This window comes from Rutidosis leptorrhynchoides, chromosome 5 (genome assembly GCF_046630445.1).
Source record: "Rutidosis leptorrhynchoides isolate AG116_Rl617_1_P2 chromosome 5, CSIRO_AGI_Rlap_v1, whole genome shotgun sequence".
Taxonomy (NCBI): domain Eukaryota; kingdom Viridiplantae; phylum Streptophyta; class Magnoliopsida; order Asterales; family Asteraceae; genus Rutidosis; species Rutidosis leptorrhynchoides.
Window position 1 is genome coordinate 442,954,273 of NC_092337.1, and position 20,803 is coordinate 442,975,075.

At 33.1% G+C, this 20,803-nt stretch overlaps 1 long non-coding RNA gene across 2 annotated transcripts; it reads left to right on the forward strand.

Annotated features, from left to right (window-relative positions):
* Positions 1-18,495: 18,495 nt before the first annotated feature.
* LOC139848323 (uncharacterized) lies at positions 18,496-20,514 on the forward strand. Of its 2 annotated transcripts, none has more exons than XR_011759911.1 (3): positions 18,496-19,534; positions 19,621-19,708; positions 20,307-20,514. It is a non-coding gene; the product is annotated as an uncharacterized lncRNA (long non-coding RNA). The 2 variants fall into 2 exon arrangements; XR_011759912.1 differs by having other exon boundaries at positions 20,312-20,514.
* Positions 20,515-20,803: the final 289 nt, after the last annotated feature.

Sequence of the window (20,803 nt, forward strand, 5' to 3'; positions counted from 1 at the left end):
TGAAATCATTAGAACATAGTTTAGTTAATTCTAAACTTGTTCACAAACAAAAGTTAATCCTTCTAACTTGACTTTTAAAATCAACTAAACACATGTTCTATATCTAAGTGATATGCTAACTTAATGACTTAAAACCTGGAAACACGAAAAATACCGTAAAACCGGACATACGCCGTCGTAGTAACACCGCGGGCTGTTTTGGGTTTGATAATTAAAAACTATGATAAACTTTGATTTAAAAGTTGTTCTTATGAAAAAATTATTTTTCTTATGAACATGAAACTATATCCAAAAATCATGGTTAAACTCAAAGTGGAAGTATGTTTTTCAAAATGGTCATCAAGACGTCGTTCTTTCGACTGAAATGACTACCTCTTACAAAAATGACTTGTAACTTATATTTCCGACTATAAACCTATACTTTTTATGTTTAGATTCATAAAATAGAGTTCAATATGAAATCATAGCAATTTGATTCACTCAAAACGGATTTAAAATGAAGAAGTTATGGGTAAAACAAGATTGGATATTTTTTGATTTTTGTAGCTACGGGAAATATTAACAATTCTATACAAATCATATCCTAGCTAACTTATATTGTATTATACATGTATTCTAATATATTATGTAATCTTGGGATACCATAGACACGTACGCAAATGTTTTGACATATCATATCGACCCATGTATATATATTATTTGGAACAACCATAGACACTCTATATGCAATAATGTTGGAGTTAGCTATACAGGGTTGAGGTTGATTCCAAAAATATATATACTTTGAGTTGTGATCTAGCCTGAGACGTGTATACGCTGGGTCGTGGATTGATTCAAGATAATATATATTGATTTATTTATGTACATCTAACTGTGGACAACTAGTTGTAGGTTACTAACGAGGACAGCTGACTTAATAAACTTAAAACATCAAAATGTATTAAAAGTGTTGTAATTATATTTTGAACATACTTTGATATATATGTACATATTTGTTATAGGTTCGTGAATCGATCAGTGGCCAAGTCTTACTTCCCGACGAAGTAAAAATCTGTGAAAGTGAGTTTTAGTCCCACTTTTAAAATCTAATATTTTGGGATGAGAATACATGCAGTTTTATAAATGTTTTACGAAATAGACACAAGTAAATGAAACTACATTATATGGGTGAATGATCGAAGTCGAATATGCCCCTTTTGCTTGGTAACCTAAGAATTAGTAAACCGATCTGCTAATTGACGCGAATCCTAAAGATAGATCTATTGGGCCTAACGAACCCCATCCAAAGTACCGGATGCTTTAGTACTTCGAATTCGTTTTTATCATGTCCGAAGGATTTCTCGGAATGATAGGGGATATTCTTATATGCATCTTGTTAATGTCGGTTACCAGGTGTTCACCATATGAATGAATTTTATCTCTAAGTATGGGATGTATATTGAAATATGAAATCTTGTGGTCTATTATTATGATTTGATAATATATAGGATAAACCTATAACTCACCAACATTTTTGTTGACGTTTTAAGCATGTTTATTCTCAAGTGATTATTAAGAGCTTCCGCTGTTGCATACTAAAATAAGGACAAGATTTGGAGTCCATGCTTGTATGATATTATGTAAAAACTGCATTCAAGAAAGTTATTTTTGATGTAATATGTTCTTATTGTAAACCATTATGTAATGGTCGTGTGTAAATGGTATATTTTAGATTATCATTATTTGATAATCTACGTAATGCTTTTTAAACCTTTATCGATAAAATAAAGGTTATGGTTGTTTTAAAAATGAATGCAGTCTTTGAAAAACGTCTCATATAGAGGTCAAAACCTCGCGACGAAATCAATTAATATGGAACGTTTATAATCAATATGAACGGGACATTTCATTATATACATAAAAATGAGACTATTGAATTTAAGAAACTCGAAAACGTTATGTATAACGATTATCGTTATATCAACGTCTTACTAAGTACATATGAATCATATTAAGATATTGATACACTTGGTTAATTATATTAAATGATAAGTAAATATATCATTAAGTGTATTAAAAATGAACTACATATGTAAAAAAATAAGACTAATAACTTAATGATTTTGAAACGAGACATATATGTAACGATTATCGTTGTAACGACATTTAACTGTATATATATCATACTAAGATATATTATATATCGTAATATCATGATAATGTAACAATTTAACATCTCTTTAGATATAATAAACATTGGGTTAACAACATTTAACATGATCGTTAACTTAAAGGTTTCAAATCAACATTTACATGTAACGACTAACGATGACTTAACGACTCAGTTAAAATGTATATACATGTAGTGTTTTAATATGTATTCATACACTTTTGAAAGACTTCAAGACACTTATCAAAATACTTCTACTTAACAAAAATGCTTACAATTACATCCTCGTTCAGTTTCATCAACAATTCTACTCGTATGCACCCGTATTCGTACTCGTACAATACATAGCTTTTAGACGTATGTACTATTGGTATATACACTCTAATGATCAGCTCTTAGTAGCCCATATGAGTCACCTAACACATGTGGGAACCATCATTTGGCAACTAGCATGAAATATCTCATAAAATTACAAAAATATGAGTAATCATTCATGAATTATTTACATGAAAACAAAATTACACATCCTTTATATCTAATCCATATACCAACGACCAAAAACACCTACAAACACTTTTATTCTTCAATTTTCTTCATCTAAGTGATCTCTCTCAAGTTCTATCTTCAAGTTCTAAGTGTTCTTCATAAATTCTATAAGTTCTAGTTTCATAAAATCAAGAATACTTCCAAGTTTGCTAGCTTACTTCCAATCTTGTAAAGTGATCATCCAACCTCAAGAAATCTTTCTTATTTACAGTAAGATATATTTCTAATACAAGGTAATACTCATATTCAAACTTTGGTTCAATTTCTATAACTATAACAATCTTATTTCGAGTGATGATCTTACTTGAATTTGTTTTCGTGTCATGATTCTGCTTCAAGAACTTTCAAGCCATCCAAGGATCCTTTGAAGCTAGATCCATTTGTCTCTTTTCCAGTAGATTTATCCACAAAACTTTAGGTAGTAATGATGTTCTTAACATCATTCGATTCATACATATAAAGCTATCTTATTCGAAGGTTTAAACTTGAAATCACTAGAACATAGTTTAGTTAATTCTAAACTTGTTCGCAAACAAAAGTTAATCCTTCTAACTTGACTTTTAAAATCAACTAAACACATGTTCTATATCTATATGATATGCTAACTTAATGATTTAAAATCGGAAAACACGAAAACACCGTAAAATCGAATATACACCGTTGTAGTAACACCGCGGGCTGTTTTGGGTTAGTTAATTAAAAACTATGATAGACTTTGATTTAAAAGTTGTTCTTCTGGGAAAATAATTTTTCTTATGAACATGAAACTATATCTAAAAATCATGGTTAAACTCAAAGTGAAAGTATGTTTTCCAAAATGGTCATCTAGACGTCGTTCTTTCGACTAAAATGACTACCTTTACAAAAATGACCTGTAACCTGTAATTCTGACTATAAACTTATACTTTTTCTGTATAGATTCATAAACTTAAGTTCAATATGAAACCATAGCAATTGGATTCACTCAAAACGGATTTAAAACGAAGAAGTTATGGGTAAAACAAGATTGGTTATTTTTGCATGTTGTAGCTACGTGAAAATTGGTAACAAATCTATATTAATCATATCCTAGCTAACTTATATTGTATTATACATGTATTCTAATATATTATGTAATCTTGGGATACCATAGACACGTATGCAAATGTTTTGACATATCATATCGACCCATCTATATATATTATTTGGAACAACTATATACACTCTATATGCAGTAATGTTGGAGTTAGCTATACAGGGTTGAGGTTGATTCCAAAAATATATATAGTTTGAGTTGTGATCTAGCCTGAGACGTGTATACACTGGGTCGTATATATCGATTTATTTCTGTACATCTAATTATGGACAACTAGTTGTAGGTTACTAACGAGGACAGCTGACTTAATACACTCAAATCTTTAAAACATAATAAAAATGGTTGTAATTATATTTTGATCATACTTTGATATATATGTACATATTTGTATAGGTTCGTGAATCGATCCGTGGCCAAGTCTTATTTTCGAGGAAGGAAATATCTGTGAAAGTGAGTTATAGTCCCATTTTTAAAATCTAATATTTTTGGGATGAGAATACATGCAGGTTTTATAAATGATTTACAAAATAGACACAAGTACGGGAAACTACATTCTATGGTTGAATTATCGAAATCGAATATGCCCCTTTTTATTAAGTCTGGTAATCTAAGAATTAGGGAACAGACACCCTAATTGACGCGAATCCTAAAGATAGATCTATTGGGCCTAACAAACCCCATCCAAAGTACCGGATGCTTTAGTACTTTGAAATTTATATCATATCCGAAGGGTGTCCCGGAATGATGGGGATATTCTTATATATGCATCTTGTTAATGTCGGTTACCAGGTGTTCACCATATGAATGATTTTTATCTCTATGTATGGGATGTGTATTGAAATATGAAATCTTGTGGTCTATTGTTACGATTTGATATATATAGGTTAAACCTATAACTCATCAACATTTTTGTTGACGTTTAAAGCATGTTTATTTTAGTGACCCGAACTTTTCCATGTTTATATATATTAATTGAGATTGATATTTACATGGTTAAATGTTTCCAACATGTTAAGCAATCAAACTTGTTAAGACTTGATTAATTGAAATATGTTTCATATAGACAATTGACCACCCAAGTTGACCGGCGATTCACGAACGTTAAAACTTGTAAAAACGACATGACGATATATATATGGATATACATATGGTTAACATGAGATTATGATAAGTAAGTATCTCCATAAGTATATTAACAATGAGTTATATACATATAAACAAGACTACTAACTTGAGGATTTCGAAACGAGACATATATGTAACGATTATCGTTGTAACAACATTTAAATGTATATATATCATATTAAGATATATTAATATATCATAATATCATGATAATATAATAATTTAACATCTCATTAGATATAATAAACAATGGGTTAACAACATTAATTGAGATCGTTAACTTAAAGGTTTCAAAACAACACTTACATGTAACGACTAACGATGACTTAACGACTCAGTTAAAATGTATATACATGTAGTGTATTTAGATGTATTAAAATACTTTTGGAAGACTTCAAGACATATATCAAAACACTCATACTTAACGAAAATGGTTACAGTTACTTTCCCATTCTTTTCTTTCATCAAGAATTCTAGTCGTATTCTTACCCGTATTATACACAGCTTCAAAACGTACTTACTATGGGTATATACCAATAGGAACTAGCATGGGATTCCACTCTTGATTATGTCATGTATGATTAATCAATTTTAACTTCTACCATGAGCTAGTCAACTAACTAGAACTCCTTTTAACCCCACTCACCACTCACCAATTACCACTCATCATTCACTCCATTTCACTTCCAATTCTCTTTCTAATTCTCTCTCAACACACACACACACTATTATGAACGTATTTTTCCAGTAGTTAATCATCATCTTCATCAAAAATCACTTCAAGAATCAAGCTATAATCATCATAGGAAGAACACTTCAAGAACACTTCAAAAATCCCTTCAAGTTTACTAATTTACTTCCAAGCTTTCTAATCCATTCCAAGTAATCATCTAAGATCAAGAAACCTTTGTTATATACAGTAGGTTATATGTCTTATTCAAGGTAATATTCATATTCAAACTTTAATTCAATTTCTATAACTATAAACTATCTTAATTCGAGTAAAAATCTTACTTGAACTTGTTTTTGTGTCATGATCCTACTTCAAGAACTTTCAAGCCATCCAAGATCCTTTGAAGCTAGATCATTTCTTGTCACTTCCAGTAGGTTTACCTACTAAACTTGAGGTAGTAATGATGTTCATAACATCATTCGATTCATATATATAAAACTATCTTATTCAAAGGTTTAAACTCGTAATCACTAGAACATAGTTTAGTTAATTCTAAACTTGTTCGCAAACAAAAGTTAATCCTTCTAACTTGACTTTTAAAATTAACTAAACACATGTTCTATATCTATATGATATTCTAACTTAATGATTTAAAACCTGGAAACACGAAAAATACCGTAAAACCGGATTTACGCCGTCGTAGTAACACCGCGGGCTGTTTTGGGTTAGTTAATTAAAAACTATGATAAACTTTGATTTAAAAGTTGTTATTCTGAGAAAATGATTTTTATTATGAACATGAAACTATAACCAAAAATTACGGTTAAACTCAAAGTGGAAGTATGTTTTCTAAAATGGTCATCTAGACGTCGTTCTTTCGACTGAAATGACTACCTTTACAAAAACGACTTGTAACTTATTTTTCCGACTATAAACCTATACTTTTTCTGTTTATATTCATAAAATAGAGTTCAATATGAAACCATAGCAATTTGATTCACTCAAAACAGATTTAAAATGAAGAAGTTATGGGTAAAACAAGATTAGATAATTTTTCTCATTTTAGCTACGTGAAAATTGGTAACAAATCTATTCCAACCATAACTTAATCAACTTGTATTGTATATTATGTAATCTTGAGATACCATAGACATGTATACAATGTTTTGACCTATCATGTCGACACATCTATATATATTTCGGAACAACCATAGACACTCTATATGTGAATGTTGGAGTTAGCTATACAGGGTTGAGATTGATTCCAAAATATATATAGTTTGAGTTGTGATCAATACTGAGATATGTATACACTGGGTCGTGGATTGATTCAAGATAATATTTATCGATTTATTTCTGTACATCTAACTGTGGACAACAAGTTGTAGGTTACTAACGAGGACAGCTGACTTAATAAACTTAAAACATCAAAATATATTAAAAGTGTGGTAAATATATTTTGAACATACTTTAATATACATGTATATATTGTTATAGGTTCGTGAATCAACAGTGGCCAAGTCTTACTTCTCGACGAAGTAAAAAAAATCTGTGAAAGTGAGTTATAGTCCCACTTTTAAAATCTAATATTTTTGGGATGAGAATACATGCAGGTTTTATAAATGATTTACAAAATAGACACAAGTACGTGAAACTACATTCTATGATTGAATTATTAAAATCGAATATGCCCCTTTTTATTAAGTCTGGTAATCTAAGAATTAGGGAACAGACACCCTAATTGACGCGAATCCTAAAGATAGATCTATTGGGCCTAACAAACCCCATCCAAAGTACCGGATGCTTTAGTACTTTGAAATTTATATCATATCCGAAGGGTGTCCCGGAATGATGGGGATATTCTTATATATGCATCTTGTTAATGTCGGATACCAGGTGTTCACCATATGAATGATTTTTATCTCTATGTATGGGATGTGTATTGAAATATGAAATCTTGTGGTCCATTATTATGATTTGATATATATAGGTTAAACCTATAACTCACCAACATTTTTGTTGACGTTTTAAGCATGTTTATTCTCAGGTAATTATTAAGAGCTTCCGCTGTCGCATACTTAAATAAGGACGAGATTTGGAGTCCATGCTTGTATGATATTGTGTAAAAACTGCATTCAAGAAACTTATTTTGTTGTAACATATTTGTATTGTAAACCATTATGTAATGGTCGTGTGTATACAGGATATTTTAGATTATCATTATTTGATAATCTACGTAAAGCTTTTTAAAACCTTTATCTATGAAATAAAGGTTATGGTTTGTTTTAAAAATGAATGCAGTCTTTGAAAAACGTCTCATATAGAGGTCAAAACCTCGCAACGAAATCAATTAATATGGAACGTTTTTAATCAATAAGAACGGGACATTTCAGTTGGTATCCGAGCGTTGGTCTTAGAGAACCAGAATTTTGCATTAGTGTCTCTTATCGAGTTTGTTAGGATGCATTAGTGAGTCTGGACTTCGACCGTGTTTACTTGAAAAATGATTGCTTAACAAATTTTGTTGGAAACTATATATTTTTAACATGTGAATATTATATGATATATTAATCTCTTAACGCGTTTGATATTATGTGATAGATGTCTACCTCTAGAACAAGTCCCATTGACTCACCTAATAATAATGAAGAGTCAAATGTAAATTGGAATGATTCGTGGACTGATTCACAAGTTCCCGAAGAGGAACCGGAAGAAGAGTCGGAACCAGAAGAAGAATCGGAACCGGAAGAAGAATCGGAACCGGATGAAGAAATAGAACCGGTGGGGGAAATAATAAAATTGTTGAGTAAAAGAAAATCCTCAACCAACCGACCAAGGTTAATTATGGTCAATGGTGTTTCCGCTAAGGAAGCAAAATATTGGGAGGATTACCAATTCTCCGATGAATCGGATTCCGACGAGAATTCCGATGATGTTATAGAAATTACCCCAAATGAATTTAAAAAGGCAAAAGAAAATAATAAGGGAAAGGGCATAAAAATAGAGAAATCTAATTCCAACCCCGATGAACTTTATATGTATCGTCAACCCCCGAAGTCCTTAAGTTGTAACAATGACCCGGGAACCTCTAAACCACCAGGTTTTTCTAAACCAATGTGGATAACGACGGCTCGTATTAGGAGAACATCATATATCCCTAGAAACTTGGCAAAACGAACCAAAACTGAAGAAGAAGAAACAAGCGAGTCGGAATAAGATAGTTGTATTCGTGTGGTGTAATATATGTAATATAGTGTGCTTATGCTTTATGATATATGTAAAAATTGCTTGTATTAATAAGTATTTTTTTTATGAATCTAACTCTTGTCTATTTTACAGTAAAAAAACACAAAATGGATAGATAACCCAATATTTTAAGAGACCTACCCGGAGACATGATTGATGAAATCTTGTCTAGAGTCGGTCAGAATTCTTCGGCACAACTATTTAAGGCGAGATCAGTTTGTAAGACATTCGAAGAACGTTCCAAGAATGCCTTGGTTTATAAAAGGCTTTCGTTCGAAAGATGGGGGATATCACATTGGGAAATCCATAAGTTACGATGTGTTTACTTTGACGCATATATTGCGGGGAACCCAAATGCTATTTTACGCAATGGGTTAAGAAATTATTTTGACTCAATATATCCGAATATTGGACTTCGTGATTTAGAAAAAGCGGCTAACATGCAACATAAAGAAGCATGTTATGCTTACGGATTAGTAATGTTCACTTCTCACCAAAGTGAGAACAAGAACATCGGCCTACAACTATTAAACAAAACATTCCCACAAGTGACGGAGTCGGTAATTGGGGTAAGAAATGAGGTTTTTAGATTGTTACGGGACTGTTGGACATTACGTAACCCTCATCCCTTTGACGACGTTACAACACGCTGTCTTATCAACGACCATAACGGTTATGTTCCACAAGACCAAGGATGGGAAGTAGTCCTAGTAAAACCAGAATGCATGACTTGTTTCTGGACGTACGAATTACGTGTCTTTATTGCCTTTGCTGAACGACTTGTGTACTAGCTAGAATTATCTTCACAACTATCTTGTATCAAAGTTATTGTGTGCTATATTTCATGCTTTATGTAAAATAAGCGGTATTTTAAGTTTGTAAAATATTGTATAAAAGTTTGAACGCGAAATATTATTATAATCAGTTTTTCATATAGAATTGTAGTAGTTGAATTGTATATTAGCTACTAAGTATGAACTTAACGGGTAGGTACTACCCGAATTTAAACTTATAAAACGCTAATATGAAGAAAAAGCTTTTATAAATGAGTTCATATTATGCTACGAAATACTATTAACTACTCTTAATATTCTGTATGATTAACTTGTTCCATTTGATTATTTTGAAGGAAATGGCACCGACTACTCGACACACCGTGAATATGAATGAAGAGGAATTCCGTACTTTTCTAGCTTCAAACATAGCCGCAGTACAGGCTGCGCTACATACCAACAATAACCTTGGATCTAGCAGTACAGGAAATCGTGTAGGATACACCTACAAAGAATTCACTGCCTGCAAACCTTTGGAATTTGATGGAACTGAAGGACCGATCGGATTGAAACGGTGGACCGAGAAGGTCGAATCGGTGTTTGCCATAAGTAAGTGTACTGAAGAGGACAAAGTGAAGTACGCTACGCATACCTTCACAGGTTCTGCGTTAACATGGTGGAACACCTATCTAGAGCAAGTGGGACAAGACGATGCGTACGCACTACCGTGGTCAGCATTCAAGCACTTGATGAACGAGAAGTACCGTCCCAGAACCGAGGTCAATAAGCTCAAGACAGAACTTAGAGGGTTACGAACCCAAGGATTTGATATTACCACGTACGAAAGACGATTCACAGAATTGTGCCTATTGTGTCCGGGAGCATTCGAAGATGAGGAAGAGAAGATCGACGCGTTTGTGAAAGGATTACCGGAAAGAATCCAAGAAGATATAAGTTCACACGAGCCCGTCTCCATACAAAAGGCATGTAGAATGGCTCAAAAACTAGTGAACCAGATTGAAGAAAGAATTAAAGAACAGACTGCTGAAGAGGCCAATGTGAAGCAAGTCAAAAGAAAGTGGGAGGAAAACGGTGATAAGAATCACCAATACAACAACAACAGCAATTACAACAATAATCGCAACAATTATCCCAACAATCGTAACATCAATCGCAACTACAACAAACGGCCCAACAACAACAACAACAACAACAACAACAACAACAACAACAACAACAACAACAACAACAACAACAACAACAACAACAACAACAACAACAACAACAACAACAACAACAACAACAACTACAACAATCATCCCAACAACAATAATAACCGCAACAACAACAAAAATCAGAAGCAGCTATGCCAAAGGTGTGAAAAGTATCACTCGGGGTTCTGCACCAAATTTTGCAACAAGTGTAAAAGAAATGGTCATAGCGCGGCGAAGTGTGAGGTCTATGGACCAGGGGTTAATAGAACGAAAGGAACAAATGGTGTCGGAACGAGTAATGGCGGAGCAAGTAGTGTCGGAGCAAGTTATGCCAATGTAGTTTGTTATAAATGTGGAAAACCGGGCCACATTATTAGAAATTGCCCGAACCAGGAGAACACAAATGGACAAGGCCGCGGAAGAGTTTTCAATATTAATGCGGCAGAGGCAGAGGAAGACCCGGAGCTTGTTACGGGTACGTTTCTTTTTGACAATAAATCTGCTTACGTTTTATTTGATTCGGGTGCGGATAGAAGCTATATGAGTAGAGATTTTTGTGCTAAATTAAGTTGTCCATTGACGCCTTTGGATAGTAAATTTTTACTTGAATTAGCAAATGGTAAATTAATTTTAGCAGATAATATATGTCGGAATCGAGAAATTAAACTGGTTAGCGAAACATTTAAGATTGATTTGATACCAGTAGAGTTAGGGAGTTTTGATGTGATAATCGGTATGGACTGGTTAAAAGAAGTGAAAGCAGAGATCGTTTGTTACAAAAATGCAATTCGCATTATACGAGAAAAAGGAAAACCCTTAATGGTGTACGGAGAAAAGGGCAACACGAAGCTACATCTTATTAGTAATTTGAAGGCACAAAAACTAAAAAGAAAAGGTTGCTACACTGTTCTAGCACACGTCGAGAAAGTACAAACTGAAGAAAAGAGCATCAATGATGTTCCCATTGCAAAAGAATTTCCCGATGTATTTCCGAAAGAATTACCGGGATTACCCCCACATCGATCCGTTGAATTTCAAATAGATCTTGTACCAGGAGCTGCACCAATAGCTCGTGCTCCTTACAGACTCGCACCCAGTGAGATGAAAGAACTGCACAGCCAATTACAAGAACTTTTAGAGCGTGGTTTCATTCTACCAAGCACATCACCGTGGGGAGCTCCTGTTTTGTTTGTCAAGAAGAAAGATGGTACATTCAGGTTGTGTATCGACTACCGAGAGTTGAACAAACTTACCATCAAGAACCGCTACCCACTACCGAGAATCGACGACTTATTTGATCAACTACAAGGCTCGTCTGTTTATTCAAAGATTAACTTACGTTCCGGGTATCATCAAATGCGGGTGAAAGAAGATGATATTCCAAAGACTGCTTTCAGAACACGTTACGGTCATTACGAGTTTATGGTCATGCCATTTGGTTTAACTAATGCACCAGCTGTGTTCATGGACCTTATAAACCGAGTGTGTGGACCATACCTTGACAAGTTTGTCATTGTTTTCATTGATGACATACTTATTTACTCAAAGAATGACCAAGAACACGGTGAACATTTGAGAAAGGTGTTAGAAGTATTGAGGAAGGAAAAATTGTACGCTAAATTTTCAAAGTGTGCATTTTGGTTGGAAGAAGTTCAATTTCTCGGTCACATAGTGAACAAAAAAGGTATTAAGGTGGATCCGGCAAAGATAGAAACTGTTGAAAAGTGGGAAACCCCGAAAACTCCGAAACACATACGCCAGTTTTTAGGACTAGCTGGTTACTACAGAAGGTTCATCCAAGACTTTTCCAGAATAGCAAAACCCTTGACTGCATTAATGCATAAAGGGAAGAAATTTGAATGGAAGGATGAACAAGATAAAGCGTTTCAGTTATTGAAGAAAAAGCTAACTACGGCACCTATATTGTCATTGCCTGAAGGGAATGATGATTTTGTGATTTATTGTGACACATCAAAGCAAGGTCTCGGTTGTGTATTAATGCAACGAACGAAGGTGATTGCTTATGCGTCTAGATAATTGAAGATTCACGAGCAAAATTATACGACGCATGATTTGGAATTAAGCGCGGTTGTTTTTGCATTAAAGACTTGGAGGCACTACTTATATGGGGTCAAAAGTATTATATATACCTACCACAAAAGTCTTCAACACATATTTAATCAGAAACAACTGAATATGAGGCAGCGTAGGTGGATTGAATTGTTGAATGATTACGACTTTGAGATTCGTTACCACCCGGGGAAGGCAAATGTGGTAGCCGACGCCTTGAGCAGGAAGGACAGAGAACCCATTCAAGTAAAATCTATGAATATAATGATTCACAATAACCTTACTACTCAAATAAAGGAGGCGCAACAAGGAGTTTTAAAAGAGGGAAATTTAAAGGATGAAATACCCAAAGGATCGGAGCAGCATCTTAATATTCGGGAAGACGGAACCCGGTATAGGGCTGAAAGGATTTGGGTACCAAAATTTGGAGATATGAGAGAAATGGTACTTAGAGAAGCTCATAAAACCAGATACTCAATACATCCTGGAACGGGGAAGATGTACAAGGATCTCAAGAAACATTTTTGGTGACCGGGTATGAAAGCCGATGTTGCTAAATACGTAGGAGAATGTTTGACGTGTTCTAAGGTCAAAGCTGAGCATCAGAAACCATCAGGTCTACTTCAACAACCCGAAATCCCGGAATGGAAATGGGAAAACATTACCATGGATTTCATCACTAAATTGACAAGGACTGCAAGTGGTTTTGATACTATTTGGGTAATAGTTGATCGTCTCACCAAATCAGCACACTTCCTGCCAATAAGAGAAGATGACAAGATGGAGAAGTTAGCACGACTGTATTTGAAGGAAGTCGTCTCCAGACATGGAATACCAATCTCTATTATCTCTGATAGGGATGGTAGATTTATTTCAAGATTCTGGCAGACATTACAGCAAGCATTAGGAACTCGTCTAGACATGAGTACTGCCTATCATCCACAAACTGATGGGCAGAGCGAAAGGACGATACAAACGCTTGAAGACATGCTACGAGCATGTGTTATTGATTTCGGAAACAGTTGGGATCGACATCTACCGTTAGCAGAATTTTCCTACAACAACAGCTACCATTCAAGCATTGAGATGGCGCCGTTTGAAGCACTTTATGGTAGAAAGTGCAGGTCTCCGATTTGTTTGAGTGAAGTGGGGGATAGACAAATTACGGGTCCGGAGATTATACAAGAAACTACCGAGAAGATCATCCAAATTCAACAACGGTTGAAAACCGCCCAAAGTCGACAAAAGAGCTACGCTGACATTAAAAGAAAAGATATAGAATTTGAAATTGGAGAGATGGTCATGCTTAAAGTTGCACCTTGGAAAGGCGTTGTTCGATTTGGTTAACGAGGGAAATTAAATCCAAGGTATATTGGACCATTCAAGATTATTGATCGTGTCGGACCAGTAGCTTACCGACTTGAGTTACCTCAACAACTCGCGGCTGTACATAACACTTTCCACGTCTCGAATTTGAAGAAATGTTTTGCTAAAAAAGATCTCACTATTCCGTTAGATGAAATCCAAATCAACGAAAAACTCCAATTCATCGAAGAACCCGTCGAAATAATGGATCGTGAGGTTAAAAGACTTAAGCAAAACAAGATACCAATTGTTAAGGTTCGATGGAATGCTCGTAGAGGACCTGAGTTTACCTGGGAGCGTGAAGATCAGATGAAGAAGAAATACCCACATCTATTTCCAGAAGATTCGTCAACACCTTCAACAGCTTAAAATTTCGGGACGAAATTTATTTAACGGGTAGGTACTGTAGTGACCCGAACTTTTCCATGTTTATATATATTAATTGAGATTGATATTTACATGATTAAATGTTTCCAACATGTTAAGCAATCAAACTTGTTAAGACTTGATTAATTGAAATATGTTTCATATAGACAATTGACCACCCAAGTTGACCGGCGATTCACGAACGTTAAAACTTGTAAAAACGACATGACCATATATATATGGATATACATATGGTTAACATGAGATTATGATAAGTAAGTATCTCCATAAGTATATTAACAATGAGTTATATACATATAAACAAGACTACTAACTTAAGGATTTCGAAACGAGACATATATGTAACGATTATCGTTGTAACGACATTTAAATGTATATATATATCATATTAAGATATATTAATATATCATAATATCATGATAATATAATAATTTAACATCTCATTAGATATAATAAACAATGGGTTAACAACATTAATTGAGATCGTTAACTTAAAGGTTTCAAAACAACACTTACATGTAACGACTAACGATGACTTAACGACTCAGTTAAAATGTATATACATGTAGTGTATTTAGATGTATTAAAATACTTTTGGAAGACTTCAAGACATATATCAAAACACTCATACTTAACGAAAATGGTTACAGTTACTTTCCCATTCTTTTCTTTCATCAAGAATTCTAGTCGTATTCTTACCCGTATTATACACAGCTTCAAAACGTACTTACTATGGGTATATACCAATAGGAACTAGCATGGGATTCCACTCTTGATTATGTCATGTATGACTAATCAATTTTAACTTCTACCATGAGCTAGTCAACTAACTAGAACTCCTTTTAACCCCACTCACCACTCACCAATTACCACTCATCATTCACTCCATTTCACTTCTAATTCTCTTTCTAATTCTCTCTCAACACACACACACTATTATGAACGTATTTTTCCAGTAGTTAATCATCATCTTCATCAAAAATCACTTCAAGAATCAAGCTATAATCATCATATGAAGAACACTTCAAGAACACTTCAAAAATCCCTTCAAGTTTACTAATTTACTTCCAAGCTTTCTAATCCATTCCAAGTAATCATCTAAGATCAAGAAACCTTTGTTATATACAGTAGGTTATCTTTCTTATTCAAGGTAATATTCATATTCAAACTTTGATTCAATTTCTATAACTATAAACTATCTTAATTCGAGTAAAAATCTTACTCGAACTTGTTTTTGTGTCATGATCCTACTTCAAGAACTTTCAAGACATCCAAGATCCTTTGAAGCTAGATCATTTCTTGTCACTTCCAGTAGGTTTACCTACTAAACTTTAGGTAGTAATGATGTTCATAACATCATTCGATTCATATATATAAAACTATCTTATTCAAAGGTTTAAACTCGTAATCACTAGAACATAGTTTAGTTAATTCTAAACTTGTTCGCAAACAAAAGTTAATCCTTCTAACTTGACTTTTAAAATTAACTAAACACATGTTCTATATCTATATGATATGCTAACTTAATGATTTAAAACCTGGAAACACGAAAAACACCGTAAAACCGGATTTACGCCGTCGTAGTAACACCGTGGGCTGTTTTGGGTTAGTTAATTAAAAACTATGATAAACTTTGATTTAAAAGTTGTTATTCTGAGAAAATGATTTTTATTGTGAACATGAAACTATATCCAAAAATTATGGTTAAACTCAAAGTGGAAGTATGTTTTCTAAAATGGTCATCTAGACGTCGTTCTTTCGACTTAAATGACTACCTTTACAAAAACGACTTGTAACTTATTTTTCCGACTATAAACCTATACTTTTTCTGTTTATATTCATAAAATAGAGTTCAATATGAAACCATAGCAATTTGATTCACTCAAAACGGATTTAAAATGAAGAAGTTATGGGTAAAACAAGATTGGATAATTTTTCTCATTTTAGCTACGTGAAAATTGGTAACAAATCTATTCCAACCATAACTTAATCAACTTGTATTGTATATTATGTAATCTTGAGATACCATAGACACGTATACAATGTTTCGACCTATCATGTCGACACATCTATATATATTTCGGAACAACCATAGACACTCTATATGTGAATGTTGGAGTTAGCTATACAGGGTTGAGATTGATTCCAAAATATATATAGTTTGAGTTGTGATCAATACTGAGATACGTATACACTGGGTCGTGGATTGATTCAAGATAATATTTATCGATTTATTTCTGTACATCTAACTGTGGACAACTAGTTGTAGGTTACTAACGAGGACAGCTGACTTAATAAACTTAAAACATCAAAATATATTAAAAGTGTTGTAAATATATTTTGAACATACTTTAATATACATGTATATATTGTTATAGGTTCGTGAATCAACAGTGGCCAAGTCTTACTTCTCGACGAAGTAAAAAAAATCTGTGAAAGTGAGTTATAGTCCCACTTTTAAAATCTAATATTTTTGGGATGAGAATACATGCAGGTTTTATAAATGATTTACAAAATAGACACAAGTACGTGAAACTACATTCTATGATTGAATTATTGAAATCGAATATGCCCCTTTTTATTAAGTCTGGTAATCTAAGAATTAGGGAACAGACACCCTAATTGACGCGAATCCTAAAGATAGATCTATTGGGCCTAACAAACCCCATCCAAAGTACCGGATGCTTTAGTACTTCGAAATTTATATCATATCCGAAGGGTGTCCCGGAATGATGGGGATATTCTTATATATGCCTCTTGTTAATGTCGGTTACCAGGTGTTCACCATATGAATGATTTTTATCTCTATGTATGGGATGTGTATTGAAATATGAAATCTTGTGGTCTATTATTATGATTTGATATATATAGGTTAAACCTATAACTCACCAACATTTTTGTTGACGTTTTAAGCATGTTTATTCTCAGGTGATTATTAAGAGCTTGAGCTGTCGCATACTTAAATAAGGACGAGATTTGGAGTCCATGCTTGTATGATATTGTGTAAAAACTGCATTCAAGAAACTTATTTTGTTGTAACATATTTGTATTGTAAACCATTATGTAATGGTCGTGTGTATACAGGATATTTTAGATTATCATTATTTGATAATCTACGTAAAGCTTTTTAAAACCTTTATCTATGAAATAAAGGTTATGGTTTGTTTTAAAAATGAATGCAGTCTTTGAAAAACGTCTCATATAGAGGTCAAAACCTCGCAACGAAATCAATTAATATGGAACGTTTTTAATCAATAAGAACGGGACATTTCAGTTATTCTCAGGTGAATACTAAGAGCTTCCGCTGTTGCATACTAAAATAAGGACAAGATTTGGAGTCCATGTTTGTATGATATTGTGTAAAAACTGCATTCAAGAAACATATGTCGATGTAATATATTTCTATTGTAAACCATTATGTAATGGTCGTGTGTAAACAGTATATTTTAGATTATCATTATTTGATAATCTACGTAATGTTTTTAAAACCTTTATTGATAAAATAAAGGTTATGGTGGTTTTAAAAATGAATGCAGTCTTTGAAAAACGTCTCATATAGAGATCAAAACCTCGCAACGAAATCAATTAATATGGAACGTTTATAATCAATATAAACGGGACATTTCAATATGCGAGATTGTGATTACAAAGTCTTATAACTTGAGCCTCGCGCTGTGGAAAACCGACCACGTCTTGGCATGGCACCATTTGAGTTGCAACCATAGTGGTCTGTTTTATCATATTTATGATAGTATTTATATATATATATATATATATATATATATATATATATATATATATATATATATATATATATATATATATATATATATATATATATATATATACCATTTAAACCTTGGCGATTACTGTTGACGCCATTATTTTATTCCTAAATGGAATTTTCGTCTTTACAATTATCATCTTCTTCTGTTTTCTATGGTATAAAAATCTAGGCCGTGATGGTAAACATATTGGACGTGGATTGGGCGACTTCAATAAATGTTTTCGTTTACTGGAGGGCAATCTTTGGATTGCAACCGTGGCGATTCATCTCTATCGCTTGGCTTACGCATATGTCTGAGCCTCAAAGAGATCCACAATGATTACCAACGCTGTTTTTGAGTGGTCTTCTTTAATAAAGGTACACATTTGTATAAACGATTATGTTTCATCATGCTGATAGTTCCGAATAACAATAAATCATGTTCATAGAAAGAAGGTTAATAAAAAAGGCTGTGATTATGAATTCTTATGAGTTGGGTCGAGGAACGAGGAAAAATGGTTTTGTATCTTGGCGGGGCAAATTAGAGTTTGCAGCCATGACGATTCCTATTCTCTCTCCTGATTTTACCCACTTACCTGAGCCTATGTCTTATGTTTTACAATTTTGCTGACCTTATCTAAACTTCCCAAAGCTATCATAGATACGCAAACAAACAAACCAGGCTTCTAATTGAGACCTGAGCTACCTAACTCCACCATTCCAGGTAATATCCGAGCGATATTATCATAATCATGATCACTGTTACTTAATAAAATTAACGGAAACAAAATTGCAGGTAGTGCCTTTTTTTCTTTATGTGCAGGGTAATATCATGGGTTACCAGAATACAACGCCCAAGAGGCTTATGATACAGTATTTTGTGGTTTTCTTTTCTGAATATTGCATTCATTCACAATCGTTAAAGGTATTATTTTTATTATTTTTATCATGAGTTCATCTATGCTCCACGTGTTTCAAGTAATAGTGTTACTTACAATTTATATTTTGTTCGATGTTTTGGCGCTTCATATTTTATTTAAACTATCAAATATCGAGTTATATAGTTGTGGTCATTGACCGTCTAACAATTGCACAAGCTGCTGATTTCGTGCACACTACCAATAATGAGCTATTAATTCCCGAAGGTATGTTTTGTGCTCACAACAACAGTTTTTTTTGTGTACAATGGTTTAATTCACCATATTTGATTTATATTTTGCTTTATATGTAGTTGTTAGCACTGATTCTGTACCAACACCATATGTTGCTACTGCACAGGTCGCTGAGTTTATGTTTTCTCAGATATTAACCCCCCGAAGGTACGTTTGACTTTGAAAACTGAGATTTTCTCCCTGTAAGTTTTCAACTTAAATTATACTAATGTTACGACATGTGTTTTTTGTTTTCCTATGTGTGATATACGCTTTTTTGTTCGCTGCTTAAATGTTGTCATCATTCTTTGAAGTACATGTGTTTCTTCATTATACCATGATCTAAAATAATGTTTCTTCATATGCCATTTAATTAGATATTTATTTACGTTTAATATATTAGGTATAATTCACTCTCAAACTTTAATTTCCGTACAATAAGTTATTCGTTGTTGATTTGATGACTCATTAAGTTATGTGTTGGTTAATGAATATTTTTATTATTATTATTTTCCAGAATGATCACATACCTTTTTAGTTATGTATCTGCTATGTTATATGATACTGTCAATTTTTTGTGAAGAATAAGATGGGAAGTTACAAGTACTCTGCATAGTAAGATGTCAACGACTAGAATTTACATTTTGGTTTTTATGCAATTTTTACTTTTTTAGTTAGGAATGAGATTAGTTTGTATGCATCCCTTATGTTTATTTTGTGACTAACAAAATTGTTCCTACTGTGATTACAAATACGCCCGCAAAAGAACAGAAGAAAAAGAAGGAATAAAGAAGCAGGCCACAATCTCAGATTTAGCCTCTTCGCACCATATTTTGAAGCACCTATCTTCTTAACTTTTGCACATTCTGTACCACGTTTTGAGTCACCTTTTGCACTGCTATAAACTTTTGTATCCCTATGTATTCTTATGTAAACTCATGTAAGCTATTAACTTTATGTAAGCTTATGTTATAAAATTATCCCATCTGTTCGTTAATCCCTAACAAAAAAACCTCATCAACACGGTGGGCCAACCACTTATATATATATATATATATATATATATATATATATATATATATATATATATATATATATATATATATATATATATATATAGGCGAAGCCAGAGGAGGATGGCTTACTCAATAAACAGATAATTACAGGGGAAAAAAAACCTATATTAACAAGCCATGGCAAAATATTATTTGAAGAAAAAATAAACAACATTAATTTTTAAATACATTAAACGTACGATTAAAA